The sequence below is a fragment of the Schistocerca serialis genome, chromosome 11 (assembly GCF_023864345.2).
Source record: "Schistocerca serialis cubense isolate TAMUIC-IGC-003099 chromosome 11, iqSchSeri2.2, whole genome shotgun sequence".
NCBI lineage: Eukaryota > Metazoa > Arthropoda > Insecta > Orthoptera > Acrididae > Schistocerca > Schistocerca serialis.
In genome coordinates, this window is record NC_064648.1 from 54,077,045 (window position 1) to 54,092,910 (window position 15,866).

A 15,866-nucleotide genomic window follows, 5' to 3' on the forward strand; every position below is an offset into this window, starting at 1 on the left:
TGTATTACACATACATGAACTGAGTGTACCAGCCAGGATTAGGGAGAAAATAAAAATGGGTTTAAAAAATGAAAGAAAAGTAGTTGAAATTGGATTTTATTGCTTTCTTTTCAGATTGATGATTAAACAATTCAATATAAATTCCTATTACTACTCTATTCAAAACAATAACCCATTCTTACAACTACTTTATTAGTGCCTCTTTTCATGCACTGTCAGCAATGCACCTGAAAGAATCTTGTCCATCTGCCAGTTCATTTGGGTAAAATTAATAAAAAATTTAGGAGACAAAAGAACTGAGAAATTAGTGAAGATCTACAAATTTCTGCATGCTTCCAAAAAGTAGTTAATTTTACTTTACTCTCATGACAATTCTACATCAAGTTAGTTTCTTTTTGCTGGGAGTGTAAATGTTATTTTAGTTGCATTTCTTAAATTGCAAGAAAAGTTAAAAAACAATATTAATAAAATAAATTCTTGTGACACTACATATTTGCCTTCAGTAAATATGATGGCTCTCTTTAGTTTGTGTAAGGCTAACTATGTAACATTGAATTTTCATATTAGATATAGTTGGGTTTTATTGATTTTTTTACAATGGGTTTAAAAATGCAATCTTTTTGGGTAAGGTTAAATTACAAAAACTCTGGTACCAGCAGCACTATTTTGGCCTGAGTTCACAAAATTTTGAGAAGACCAATTCCAGAACAATACATGTCTAAAAGTCATAAAAACACCAAAACATCAGGAATCCAATATATTTACTCAGAATATGAACAAGACAGTAATAGCAATTTATTCATTCTGATGTGAAAAGAATTATTCCAGCTGTGTTTAGAGTTCTAACATTCTGAATTTTCATTTGTTTTATTGCTGCTTATTGCTTGAAGTTGATTCATACATAACTACACTTGTATTTTTATGGACAGAAAAAGGTTTCACTGATTTTTCTTTCTGTTTATTCATTAATATCACGTGTGAGCATAAAAATGTTTATGAAAAGTAATAACTGTGAGCAATTTTTTTTCAGTCATAAGCAGGCAAGAGTCAAAAATTAAACTACAGTGCCTCTGAAGTTGAAAGGTTTCTCTTTTTAGATACAGAAAGATTATAAAGATTAAAGAACATACAGTTGAGATACAGACTCCAAAAACTACACAAATTTGGCACCCAAAACATTTACACCAAATTGGTAGGAGCATATAATTTGTCAGAAAAGGCCCAAGGCTATCAAACAAAAAGCACAAGAAGACAGCACAGTTGTCGGCTAAATCTGTTGATTAAATTGTGAATTGTGACTGGTTAAAGATGGGCTCTCAAAGTCACACAATGAATTTTCTGTCATTTTTGTAGTCTTACGGCTCTTACAGTTTGCATTTGAAAATGTTAACGATAATATCTTCTAATTCAGCACGAAAAGTTGTTTAAGTGTACAAAAGCAAGGTACCTTTCACAAAAGTTATCCAAAGTTCACACTTTGGCACGTGTGTAGGTGGTGCAAACTCGGGAACCCTATTCACGAGAGGCTGTAGAAATGAACCAAAGAAGATATGGAGCTGAATCAGTGTACAAAAGCAAGGGCTTGTAAACTGAAAGTACCTTTCACAAAAGTTATCCAAAGTTCACACTTTGGCACGTGTGTAGGTGGTGCAAACTTGGGACCCCTATTCACGAGAGGCTGTAGAAATGAACCAAAGGAGATATGGAGCTGAATATTAGTACATATCCATTCAAGACACTGTGGAACCTTCTGATAAAATTTCATTACATTCACAAATGGTCCAGCAGAGACTCCCGTTACACTTGAAATGAAATGAGCCAATTTTCAAACTGTCCATGTACTCCACACCCTAACAAGGACTGTACAGGTGGAGCAGAAAGTGCACTGCAGTCACAAACAATATTCTTTATTTATTCAGAAATGTATTCCGTTAGAAGTGATTTTAAGGTGGAAATCAGTTTTTAAGCACCACACTGTGCTTCTTTCTGCGTATGTGAGTTTCGGAGGAATGATGGTGAGACAAGAATTGAGGTTACAGGATGATCCAGGAAGTGGGGTGGGGGGAGTGAAGGTGGAGGGGAGGGATGTATTGTAGGATCACAGTTAGATGGAAGAGTATACCAAGCGAGGCTGGGTTCAGTACTAGTTTTGTGTTGGTAGCAAAAAAGTGTTTCCACTTTAGGGAGGAGAGTAGGTCTTTAACAAGCTCAGAATGACTGAATTTGTGAATGTGGCAAAAGATAAGCCCCTTTGAAATGAGGCTTTTGGAGGAGAGGTTCACTACTATGTTACAGGACTGTTTAGGTGCTGGGTTCGGTAGGATGGTGGGCGGAAGCTTGTGAGATTGTAGCATATGTAGTTCTGCAAGATGGGGGTCAGGCATCTATTAACTGATGTAAAGGAGGTTTGACAGAGGTTTTTGTAGTGGTGCTGGATTGTGGTAGTCCAATATAAGTGTACAAAGTGAATAGACTTTACAGGTTTTAAGGTGGCACTGTGCATGCTGCTTTTGTTCCTGCAGTACATGGGTTTCAAATTTGGCAATGTGATGTGGTAATTGGTACAGCAGAGTGGAAATATTTTACAGGCAGTGATGAGGTAGTGACAAAATGTTTAGGACTCAGTTATATATTGTGTAGGGCTGAGTTGGTGAGGGCTGTGGAATGGCAGAATTATAACATAGAATCACTGTGGAAAGCTGTTTGGGAGCAATTCCACAAACTAAGCAGCAACACAGAAACAGTTATGTGGGAGTGGGTTCGGTGTAGGGGTAGGGAAACTTTTCTGTATTTACACAGATGGAAGGAACAAAAATCGATTGTGGAGAAAAAAAAAATAGTAACAGAGCATTAAAACATATGGGAATATTCTGAAAACTGGAAAAAGACAAAACCAGATTAAGTATAGCGAAGGAAGGATAAAGCTACATGAAGCACAGTAGTAAGACATCAAGATGTAAATAAGACCAATCAGAAAACTGGATGAGATGAAAATGAAGACAGGAATAGAAATAAATAATAATACAATAACAGTGTGAGATGCATGTTGGTATGTAGGTATGAGTGAAGCAGGCAGCAGTTGTAAATGGGTTGGGCATGGTCAGTATCTTGCCTTTTCGCTATGATGCACTGTAAAGCCTGTCACACAGCTTAAAAGGTAAGAAGACACAGTGCTGCCAATGTACTACCAACTCACACAGGTCCATACTGTACCCTATACCAAACAAAAAGTGAGATACCAACTGACCTGAATTAGGAGTTAACATAAGACTAATTTCAATTAAAATCAGTGGCTTAACAGAAAGGTTCATTTTCTTCTACCATAAAACAAAGAATGAAAATAGTCATCTACAAGCATCACGGCAGTAAAAATATTCCTCAGGATGGATGTATTTATGTGTGACATAATGTGGAATTCACAAACTGATTTAGTAACTGATTTGAAGTTTTATTTTTCCCAGAGCATTTTAATGCACTGGAGGCCACTGACGCCAATAATTTTTGGACTGGTTGCATACCAGTCTCTGCCCACCAGCTCTGTTGGGTGCTATGAAGGTCACAACTGTTGCTGTGGCAGAACACTGACATTTCCTTGAAAGTGAAGGTTTCATTCTTATTTTTGCCCTCGCTAGTTTCAACACTATCTGATTTTTAACAATTAAAATCTTAATTTCAATATAAGATGAATAAAAGCCAGTTGTCATCTCATTTCCTTTTTTCATTTATTATTAATACAACAACATACCAGTCATCGTACAGAGCAATAAGTTAAGTCTTCATGAACTTCCTTCTTTTCCTTGTAGTACATTTACTAAATTTAGCATATGCTGCTCTATTTAAAAGGTTTAATTTCACATTTTTGTAAGAAAAAAAATCCTTCAGCCTGTAGCGCAGAATTGCTCACTGAACAGCTAGCTAATTAATGCATCAATACCCATTTGTGACACATCAGGAGTGTAACAAGTTGTGTACCTGGGATTCTATCTGCTTTTATAGTTTGCTTCTCAGTTGGTCTTACTAGGATGATTAGGGTGTGTGCATCCTGTATGTGGATGCACGAGGAGTTGGCTGTGGTCCGCGAACAGCTTGAGGTGCTTCTGGCTACAATCGGTCACCTTCAGACTGCTGCCTCAGGGTACAGTGGTAGTGGAGAATCTGGCGTGTTGTATGGGACACCTCAGGTGTCACTTGTTCTGCCCATGGGCTCTGTTAACCTGGCACCTCCTAGTGTACATGATGCGGTGGATTCACCCTCACCACAGGGTGAGTATAGGGAGGTAATGCATTTGCATCAATCAAGGCGGAGAGCCAATGAGGAGACCGGTCGCTTGGCCTCACCCATTCGCCCTTTAAGTAAATATGTGGCTGCTGTTTCAGTAGGATATGGGCAGGCCCACAGGAGGAGGGGTTTACTAGTTATTGGGAACTCCAAAATTAGGTGTGTTGTGGAGCCCCTTAGACAGACACTGTTCAGGACTGGAAAGAAAAGACAATGTGCATTCGGTAGTGTCTCGGTGAGCCTCATCCAAGATGAGGAGGCAGCTCTGCCTGCAGCTATCGAGCATGCAGGGTGCAGTAGTCTGCAAGTTGTGGCTCACATTGGTACCAATGATTTCTGTCGCCATACTCAGTTCATACAGGTGAACGGGGGGGGGGGGGGGGGGGGGAGGGGGGGGAAGGAGGGGGGGGGGAGGGGGGGGAAGGAGGGGGGGGGAAGGAGGGGGAAGAGGAGGGAGAGGAGGAGGAGGAGGAAGTGGTGGTGGTGAAGACTGCTAGCCTTGGTGTGGGGTGCAGGCAGAGCTCGCACTTTGCAGCATTGTTCCCAGGGGTGATTGGGTCCTTTCGTTTGGAGCTGAGTGAAGGGTCTCAAACAAAGGCTTCGTTGATTCTGTGACTGTCTTGACTGCAGATTTCTAGACTTGCATTATCTGGTGGGGATTTGTAAGACTCCCTTTGTCAGGTCAGTGGGTGGTCCACATGAAGGAAGCAGCTACTCAGGTAGCAGAGTGCTTATTAAGTGCACATGAGGGTTTTTTAGACTAGACAGTAGTTTGAAGTACTCTGAAGAACACTCCCCAGTCAATACGGAGCAAAGGATGTCAGACCACTTTAGGTCTAAAGAAACTTCGACTCTCAAAATTTTATCAGTAAACCGTCAAAGAATTCATAACAAAATTTCTTGAATTTCCTGCCCTACAGGAAAGCTCTCATGCTCAAAATACTCTTGAGACCAACAGCTCACTGCAACCTAAAGTGGAAAGATCTGAGAGATTTAGAAAGTCAGGGAACATATGTCATAAATACAGATTAGACTCCAAGGCAGGGGGAGTGTTCACTGCAGCTGACAAAAATATTATCTCTATTGAGGTTGAAGTGGAATGCGACAGTGAAGTTATCTGGTCCCGTATATCAGACGGATGTTTTTAGTGGTGACCCGATTCCACTGTTACAGTTCTTAAATCTTCAAAGAAAGACCACAGTCAGTTGCGCATAAATTCCTAGACCATGCAATACTAGTTGGAGGTGACTTTCACCTATTGAGTATAGACTGGTATATCTATGGATTCATTGCAGAGGATACTGACAGACAGATGGCCAAAATAATTTTGAAAACATTTTCTGAAAACTCTTTTGAGCAGTTAGCTTGGCAGCCCATACGCAATGGAAATATCTTAGATCTTGTAGCTACAAACATGCCAGATCTTACTGACAATATCAGTATAGAAATGGGGATTAGCAATCATAACTAGCAATTAACCATGGTTGTGAAAGATATTACATCAAGTAAGAAGGCTACTAGCTCTTGTAGATAAGAGTAGATAAGCACTTGTTAGCATCTCACTTAGCCAGTAAATTAACGTCACTTAGTTCCAGTAAGATGCAAGTAGAGGAGTTACAGGCAAAGTTTAAATAGATTGTAAATCACGGTCTGGAGAGTTATGCACCTTGTAAGTGGATAAAGGATGGAAAAGCCTCTCCATGGTTTAATAATGAAATTTGGAAGATGCTGTGGAAGCAGAGGTTATTGCACCCTCAGTTCGAAAGAGACCTCAAAAATGACAACAACAAAAGGTTAATAGAGATTCGTATGTTTGCGAAAAGATCTATGTGCAAAGCATACAACTACCACCGTGATACCTTAGCAAAAGATCTTGCAGAGAACCTGAGAAAATTCTGGCCCTATGTAAAATCCCTAAGTGCGTCTTACGCTTCTGCTCAGTCCCTTGTTGAACAGTCAGGTGTGGCAGTTGAAGACAGCAAAACGAAAGCCAAAGTTTTAAATTTCATATCCAAGAAATCATTCACGCAGCAAAATCATACAAATATACAGTCATATGACCATCGGACAGGCTCCTGGCACAGAGAAACAACTGAAAGATTTAAAAGCAAATAAGGCACTAGGTCCGGATGAACTCCCAACTTGATTTTACAAAGAATACTCCACAGCATTATCCCTTATTTAGCTTGCATTTATTGCGAATCTCTCGTCCAGCACAAAGTCCCAAGTGGCAGAAGGGTAAAGGAACTCACCTGCAAAATTACAGACGAATATCAGTAACTTCAGTTTGTTGCAGAATCCTTGAACATATTCCCAGTCTGAATATTATAAATTTTCTTGAGACTGAGAAGATTATGTTCACAAATCAGCTTGAGAGAGCATTGCTCATGTGAAACTCAGATCAACCTTTTCTCACATGATATACTGTGAACTACATATGAAGGGCAACAGGCAGAGTCCATAGATTTCTGGAACACATTTGACATGGTGCCCCACTGCAGGCTCTGAATGAAGGTACAAGCATATGGAATAAGTTCACAGATATGTGAATCGCTCGAAGACTTCTTAAGTAATAGAACCCAGTATCAGGGACAATGGTATCATCAGGAGTGCTCCAGGTACGTGTGATAAGATCACTGTTGTTCTCTATATACAGATAAATGATTTAGAGGACAGGATGGGCAGCAATCTGCGGTTGTTTGCTGATGATGCTGTGGTGCATGGTACTGTACTAATTAAAAGTTATCAACTGAAAACTTCACTATTATACGAGATAGGAAATTTAGAATGAGCTGAGTGGAATAATCTGAAGCAGTGACACCACTCACCGGAAAGCACTCATTCCATTATCTGTGAGAAGATATTTTGATTCACTGGAAAATAATTCAATTAAAATATATACGTACTTAAAGTTTGGAACCAGGCACACTATTATCTTTTGTGTCATAATATCTGTTTACTTCTGAAGTTCACCTGTGTATTATCATAGACATTATTTTTGTGGACTGAATGGCATCCTTTATTAATATGTAAAGTAATTAATTAAAAACTTAATAAAATTAACATAAGGCATTATACATTTAAATATGACTGCCAAACTTTTAGCTGGGGTGTTCCTAACATGGATGAATAAAGTGGTTGCATGAATTTTTCTAATGTAATAATCCACAACATATTTCATAAACCCAATTTTGGTCTGAGTATACAGCCCATCCAAGGTAGTAAAACTTAACCTAGTCATTTTCAAATATTACAAGATTCCGAAAGCAGCAAAAATCTTTACACCACCCTTTATAAGACCAATCCTACCCAAAGTAGTCAGTCAGTGGCAATCTCTCACATGATTAACCTATCTGCATTCATATTATCAAAAGTCAGTCCACCTAACATCTTCATTAACATCTTTCTTTTCTTCTTCTACAGTCTTTGCAGTGACATGCATTACCTTTAACTTTTTGGAAACATTCAGTAGGCAGCATATGGGTTGTTTAACTGTGTCAACATTATGAAAGACAGTGTACATGGGTGACATTCCTGGAAACTGGATGTATCAAACTGTAAGCACCAGGAATACTGTGGTTATGTTAATACGTCACTTTCATCTCATGACATGCTCTGTGTTTACATCAACACTGTCACATTACTGTTTCGGATTGTGGGTTATTTTTACCGGTAATAAACATTTATCAAAGATCTGAGAGTGGTCATCAATTTGACTTCAAGGAATAGATACTCAAAATCAATTATAGTATTTATTTTGGCATACATTACAGGACAACTTTCCACAGAACTGGTGTTCACTAATAGTGCGATCTTCTGTCAATGAGAGAGCAAATGCAGAATACAAAGTTGCAGCTAAGCAATGTCCCCAGATGGTTGTCACAGCAACTGGAAACTGTGTCACAAACAAAATTTAGTTTCTGTGTCATTATCAAAAAATAGGAAATGAAAGTCTTTAGCCATTTGTGAGTAGACGGCTTCAAGTAATTCTTTTTGTGCTACACAGTTCTGTTTCTTTTCTTTCTAATCAGATTTTTTCAAGATTCTAAATAATACATGATCACAATAATATCTTTGTAGTATTTGCTTTCAATTCAGCACATTAAGGTCATAAATGCATTTTTCTTTGTAGTAGCATACACACAGTGAGCAATATGTGGACATGTAACATAAGAATGATAAGGACAGGACATGAACAACTGACTTTTGCTTTTGTTGATCTACATTGTTAACTGTTCACAAACTGTGCTCTGAGTTGTTGCTTCAGATCATGATACGTGTTTGTATTACATCTGAACATTCTATCATATAATTATCATTAATTATTTTGATAAAAACTTTAATTTTTTTATCACTTACCTGCAGCAGTAAAGGTTCACTATTCACTGTCAACATTTTTAGTTGTTGGTATTAATGTACGGGGACTATAAATAGAAAGCAGGAATGATGTGACAGCTAGCTTATATTCATCTTACATTTAAAATAATATTTTAATTGTTATGTCTACCACAGTTTTGAAACTAGTAGAGGTGACAAAAAGAATGAAATCTTCACCTCTCAAGAAAACGATCAGTGTTACGCCCACCAAACAGTAGTCACTTTCCTGGCACCTGGCAGGGCCGATGTGTGAACACTGTCACACAGCCGGTATGAGAATGGTTGGCCTCAGTGGCATCTAGTACTTCGTAATAAAGGGTGTAAAACAGGATCACACTAGTCCAGCCCATCAACACAGAAACGCTGTTATTACTAGACCAAATGATTAGTGGTTTTTGTTTTACTTAAATGTTTGACAGTTGGAAACAATAGGAAAAATTATATGGATCTTAGTGCAGCTACAAAGACTACCTTAATACACAACTTATTTCTCATATAGACATAAAATCATGTTAATACTGGTAAACAAATATGCTTTCAGTTTTTGTCTTATCCTTGTCTGGAGATGCAATTTTCAGCTCCTTAGTGACTCACTGAACATCCCTCAGAAAAGTCTAATACATTCGAACTGTGGCATCTCAACTCTTGTTTGTATTATCTCCATTCACTAATACTACTTTGACATGTGTGAAGAAATGCAAGTGTCAGTTGTGAAAAGCTTAAAACGCTGTAGGAGGGACAAATGAAATTGCAGATCAGTTACTAAATCCATTTACAACTCCACATCATGTCATACAAAAATGTGCACATCAGGAGCAATGTTTTTACTGGCTGTGATTCTTGTGAATTGCTCTTTTCCTTCCTTGTTTTATGGTGTAGACATATAGTTGTAAACATATAGTACGTTGACAGCACTGTCTCTCCTTTCCTGTTATGCTGTGTGACACTTTACAGTTCAGCATATCAAAAGGCAAGGGATCTTGCAACTTATGCCACTGAATATGTGAGAATATATGTGTGGTGCAGGCAGGAGCAGGAAAATACAATGATGGTGAAGAGAAGTGGTGAGATTAGTTTGAAGATCCAGAAATAAACATATCAGTCGTCTTAGCATGCGGAGATGATAGTTGCTTTTGTGGTGTGTGTGTGTGTGTGTGTGTGTGTGTGTGTGTGTGTGTGTGTGTGATTAGACTTTATTACAAATCATATAACACTGTTCCCTGATTACATAAACATTGCATTGGATTTCTCAAATTTAAAAAAACTTTTTTATGAATTATATAACATAGAATGCATTAATAATCATGTGCAAACAAAACCAGAAAGACATAACTTGAACAAATCAGACTACATTCCAAATTTTTCTGCCTTAAAAATTAAGTAAGACAATAACACGATAATAACACAAAATTTTATTCTTCTTACTTTCAAGTAACATGTTATTATCTCTTAGGAATCTTTATTACTTCCAAGCAAGTTAAAAGATTTCAGTGCTAGTTCTATTTCACACATTTCTGTACTACAGAAAAATTCATCAGATCATAATGTGGGTCACATTTTCTTCTTATATTATGGTTGTGGTACATTTGATTGTGAGAAAGTTATGATTGAAGAGAGAGAATGTTTGGTTGTGGTCAATGTCCCCACTTTCTTAAAAAGGCTAAGACAGGAGATTTCTCGGGTGACGAGACACATGTAACTCTTTAATAATTTAATTTTGGGTGTAGACATTTTTCATTGCCCATTAACTGCCTTAGAAAACATTCACAAATCCACAAGTAAATGAAAATATTTCATTCATATTAGGAATTATTCTGATGGCAAGTGTTTCAGAGCACATACTTTTAATTTTCTAAATTAGGAGCATGTGCAACTCCCAATTTTGCTACAATAAACACAACACAACACTATTATCCACCTATACTATACAGCTTGATAATGGCATCCCCTTGGGGATAATATTCTGGAGGAGAAATGCTTTCCCTTTTGGATTTCCCAGTTGGTGAATACTAAGGAGGAGGTCACCAGAAAAACATTTCAATTTTGTAATGAAGGGAAGTTGAAGGGGAGGGGGCAGGGGTAACATTATAAAGGGAGAACAATTTTTGACAACAGCACGCAGAGCCAAACGGATGTAGATTGCAGCAGTTATACGAAAACAAACAGATCTGTACAGAAAAGACAAACAAGAAGAGCTGCCCAAATAAAAGTAACCACAGTTAGCTACAACACACTTCTGACATCAGTTGTAAAGCTGTTGGAAACTGTCAACAAATTTTCTTGTGCAATCGCTCAAAGCACTGTAGTCACACACCGTTGCATATCTGTGGCATAGCAGGTGATGAGGCCTGGTGCTATCAATAAGATCCTGAGACCGAGTGACAGTCCGTGGCACAATGTTTGTTGTCTTCCCCACCTCCCAAAAAGAGTCTTCTGTCAAAATCCAAGATTAAAGGATGTTGATTGCTTTTTTCAAAAGCAAAGTCTTGATCTATCATGAATTTCTATCTGAGGGAGGTGAGGGAAATGTCTGTCGCTCAGTCTCCGGATCGTACTGGTAGCACCCGCTCTCACCTCCTGTAATGATGCGATAAATCCAACAACGGATGACCACGTTACTTAAAACTATTTCACAAGAAGTGTTTATGAACAGTTTTCAATAGCTTTACAATTAGTGTCACAAATGTGTTGTAGCTATTGGTGATTACTTTGTAACTCTCATTTTCTTTATTTTCTGAGACCATTCATCGAACTTTTTGGATGTACCTTGTATATTTCGGAGTATAATAGCACACTGTAATGCATAATGGTGATAGGTTTTCATTATCATGTTCTTGTGTTTAAAAAGATGGTTTATGCCACCATACCTTATGTAAACTGCCTTTCAAAAGAGCTGCCCTGTCTTTCATTTTCTTGTACTTCTCAACAAATCCTTCAATCTGCCACTAGAACAAGACAAGAAAAAAAATTGTTGTGAACAAAACCACAGGAATTTGCCCTAGTATTCTATCTGTAGTAAAATTAACTTGAGGAAGCTGCTTGGTCCAAAACTACTTGTAACCACCTGTAAAAAGCCCAGATAGCCATCTTTCACAGTGAGGACATGCATGGAGAGTGTCAGTGAGGTTCCAGAAGGTACCAACAGGGATGTGGACCCACTCCAGATCCACTATCATGGCCAAGTGTGCTATGTTTCACAGCCGAGGGCCAAAGATTCGTGGCAAAAACAGTATCAAAGTAGTCACCGCATATTCTCAACCGGGTTTTGAATTCAGCCTTAGGGTAGTGGAGGGGGCAGGGAGGGGGTAGGGGGAGGCAGGAGAGCATGAGCACAGTGAACTCCCTCTGGTGCTCGTGGTACCACACACTTACACTACGAAGTGTGTGACATACTCCATTGTTCTGCTGGTAGACGCTATCTTGCCAAGGGAAAATAAATTGCACGAATGAGTGGATGTGGTCCCCAAGGATTGATGCTTACTTGTGTTGAACCACTGTGCTTTCCAGAATGATGAAATCACCCAGGGGAGACCACAAAAATATTCGCAACACCATAAACCCCCTCCACCGGCCTGAACCCTTCAACAATTGTTCCAGTGCCATACATGCCAAAAGCCGTCTGTCTGATGGAGCATAAAACACGATTCATTTGAAAAGGACATCTTTTGCCACTCAGTGGCATGCAAATTCCTGGCTTTCTCGATGATGGACAGCAGCCAGAATACGTGCATGAACCAAACCATTGCTGCAGAGGCCCATATGCATCAACATTTGTTGAACAGTCATTGAGGAGACACGGTTAGTAGCCCCTTGGTTCATCTGGCCGGTCAGTTGCTCAACAGTTGCATATTCATTCACCCACACATATCTTTGCACCACAGTTGCCTGCATGCCGGTTTTGGATGGCACTAATTCGCCATGCACAGTATACTTTCACCATGGTGGCATATGTAAACAGTTTACAATCTTAGCCTTTTTGGAAATGCTTCTACACTTGGCCAAAAACCAATGATATCCGATAAATAGCTCTGTTTCAGCATTACGACAACATCTGCACTCTTTTCTGCATCACCCCTCGACCCACTTTATATATACTCCAATGCTAATGCTGGCATCTGCCGGCTGTGAGTGGTTACTGCATGTTGATATAAAACATAGGCAGTGCTCACATTAATGTGACTGCACTGTGTATAAAATTACAAAGAGACAGATGGGGTGGGCAGTACTTACCTTTAGAAGGTGCAATTTCAAGTACTGCTGATGGACACTTGTAAGTGTATGGGGTGAGGAAAAAAAAAAAAAAAATATTCGAATTCATTAGTTTCCTGATGTCTGAGGGACCTCTTCCAATCATCCCCAAGCTATCAATCTTTACTCCTTGGGGAACAAACAAAGTTATGAGATATCTCCCTTCTTCATTCCCCCTCATTTTGTGTGTGACAATCAGCAGCACTGGCAATTTCACCTCCTAAATATAAGCAGTGGTCGGCCATAGTGTATCACTGGAATTATATATTTTTCTGCTAGCAAAAATTACACCCCATACAGAATTGCAGTCAAATAGCATTAGATATAATTTTTATTTACCAAGCAGCTGTAGATACAGGCATACACAGTGAAGTATAACAGCGCCATTTTTCAGGTTCTTTCCAATGAAGAAAGTACAGAAGCAGGAATAGTAACTGAAATTAAATGGAAAGAATGAAAGGAAAAACAAGTGCTCTTACTGAGTTGTTCACCTCCTCCTCGCTCCAGGAACTCTTGAGAACTTTTTCTATTTAATCTCAGTATGCATTGTTTCATCCAAACTGTCTTCTCTTTTCAAATAAGGAAAGTCCAGGATGAAATATAACAATATTATGGAAATAAAAGTCACCACTTGCCGTATGGTAGAGATGCTTAGTCACAGATAGGCACAACAGAACGACTGTCACAAATAAGAAGCTTCCGGCCAGTAAGGCCTTACTGGCCAAACTTTCTTGTTTGTGACAGGCTTTTAGTTGTGCCTATCTATGACTTAGCATCTCTGCTTTATAGTGAGTGGTAACTTTCCTTTTCATAATATTGTTACTTTCTCCTCTTTTGGCAGATTAATATAACTCCAGTTTCCAAAAAAAATTATGTTTTCCTTGACTAGGTTTTCCTCGTCTGTTTTAATGTCTTCCTTAATGCTTGGTAAGCAGTTTCTATCAATATTTGATATAACACTTATATGTTTGCCAACACAGGAGATTTCAAAATACAGGGTGTACATAAAGTCTAGGAACAGTTTCAATTATTTATTGCACAGAAACCAAACACTGTACAGATATCACACATATGTCATTTTGAAGAGAAACACTGAAAGTTTTTTTTCCCCTATGTTTAGAACCAAGTACAGTAAGAAGCCAACAACAAGAAAGGCCATGTACCACCGGCACAACAAATTCGTTATGACAGGTAGCTTGTGCCTGACGAAGAGAAGCGGACATCCTGGTGTGAGTGCAGTGAATGTGGAGCACTTACGAAAGATATTCATAAGGAGTCCTAGGAAATCGGCGCATCGTGCATCCTGTGAACTGGATATGACTCCAATGACAGTGTGGAAAGTCCTGCTACAGAAGCTGTCTATGAAACCATTAAAATTGGAGCTAGTGCAGAAGCTCAATGGCAACGACAAAGACAAGCGTTCTGAGATTTATTCACAGTTGTAACAAGTGAATGGGGTGGGTATGGCATTGTTGAACACTTCATTTTTAGCAACCAAGTAACTTTTCACAGTAATGTGAAAGTGAACAGGCACAACTGTTGAATCTACGGTATGAAGCATCCACACAAAGGCACTGAATTTGAGCGTATTCCCCAAACACAGGTGCCAATGCTAAGGAAAAGGTAATGTGGGTTAGAGGGCAGAAGGAAGAAGTAGTAAACCAGTTCATTCAGAAACTCGGAGATATTAAGTGGGACTGTATATATAACTGTCAAGTGGGAATAAATAAAACTGAAACTGCATTTAAGAGCTTCATTAAAAATTATTTAGATTCGTGGTATTCTTGTTCTCCTCTTATAAAAATCAATCTTAAAAGCCAACCTATAAAGAAAAACATTACGTGGTACACAGATAAACTTACCAATATGAGGGAAAATATGTTATCGTTGTACCACATGTATAAAAATTCTCATGAAGATGAAACGGAGCAGAAAGATGATTTGTACAAAGCATATCTTGAATGTAAGAGAACCTACAGAACTAAGCTTAGAATGGCAAAAAGAACAGCATACGAAAGATACATTGAAGGGACTCCTAATAAGTGCAAAACTGCATGGAATGCTGTTGCACAAGAGCATTGCAGGAATGATGAACATCTCATAGCTCTTGACCCAGATAAAGTTAATCATTTTGTCATGGACTCCGTAAGTTATATTAGGAACAAAATTCAAACAACAACTTCCAATGCAAGTAATCTACTTAAGCAACAACAACCTGCAAACAATACATTTACATGGAGGACAATCGCACCCACTGAGATTACAAAGGTAGTGGCAAAGTTCTCAAACTCCAAGAGCATGGACTGCTCTTGGTTGTCCAATTACATAATTAAAAAGCAGTGCATATAATTAGTGAATCATTGGCCTTTCTGTTTAATAGGTGTCGAAAGTTTGGAGTCTATCCTACAACTCTAAAAATACAAAAGTTATCCCAGTGTATAAAAAAGGGGACAAACATGATCTCAATAGTTCCCATTTTCTTGAAAATACTTGAATCTCTTATTTATAACCAACTGAGCCACTACTTTGAGTCGCATAACTTACTCTCTAATAGTCAATTTGGCTTCCACAAGGGAAAAAATACCACCACTGCTGTTATTTCAATTGTAAATGAATAACAACCTTTGAGAATAAAAATAAAGCCTCACTTCTTTTATGTGATTTAAGTAAGGCATAAGACTAGATTTCTCATGATATCTTAATTGCTAAACTCAAATTCTATGCCATACAAGATTCTGCATTGGCAGTAATTGAATCATACCTAAAAATTGGAAGCAGTTTGCCTGTGCCAGAAATAGAGACTAACAATTGCTAAAAGTTAAGACAGGAGTCCCACAAGGTTCTGTCCTTAGGCCCTTCTTTTTTATAACTGCAGTCAATGATTTACCTCATTGTATCCCCACTTTTGTTATTTGGTTATGCTGATGCCACAACTTTGCTTGCTCAGCACGAGAACGTATCA

The 15,866-nt window shown here is 38.4% G+C and overlaps 1 long non-coding RNA gene across 2 annotated transcripts in view; it reads right to left on the reverse strand.

The window, feature by feature from the left end:
* The window catches only part of LOC126427308 (uncharacterized), a 70,129-nt gene that overhangs the window by 26,974 nt on the left and 27,289 nt on the right, over positions 1-15,866 (reverse strand). For both annotated transcript variants that reach the window (XR_007576631.1, XR_007576630.1), the window contains exon 2: positions 11,524-11,601. This is a non-coding gene — a long non-coding RNA (uncharacterized LOC126427308). The remainder of the gene's footprint in view (positions 1-11,523; positions 11,602-15,866) is intronic.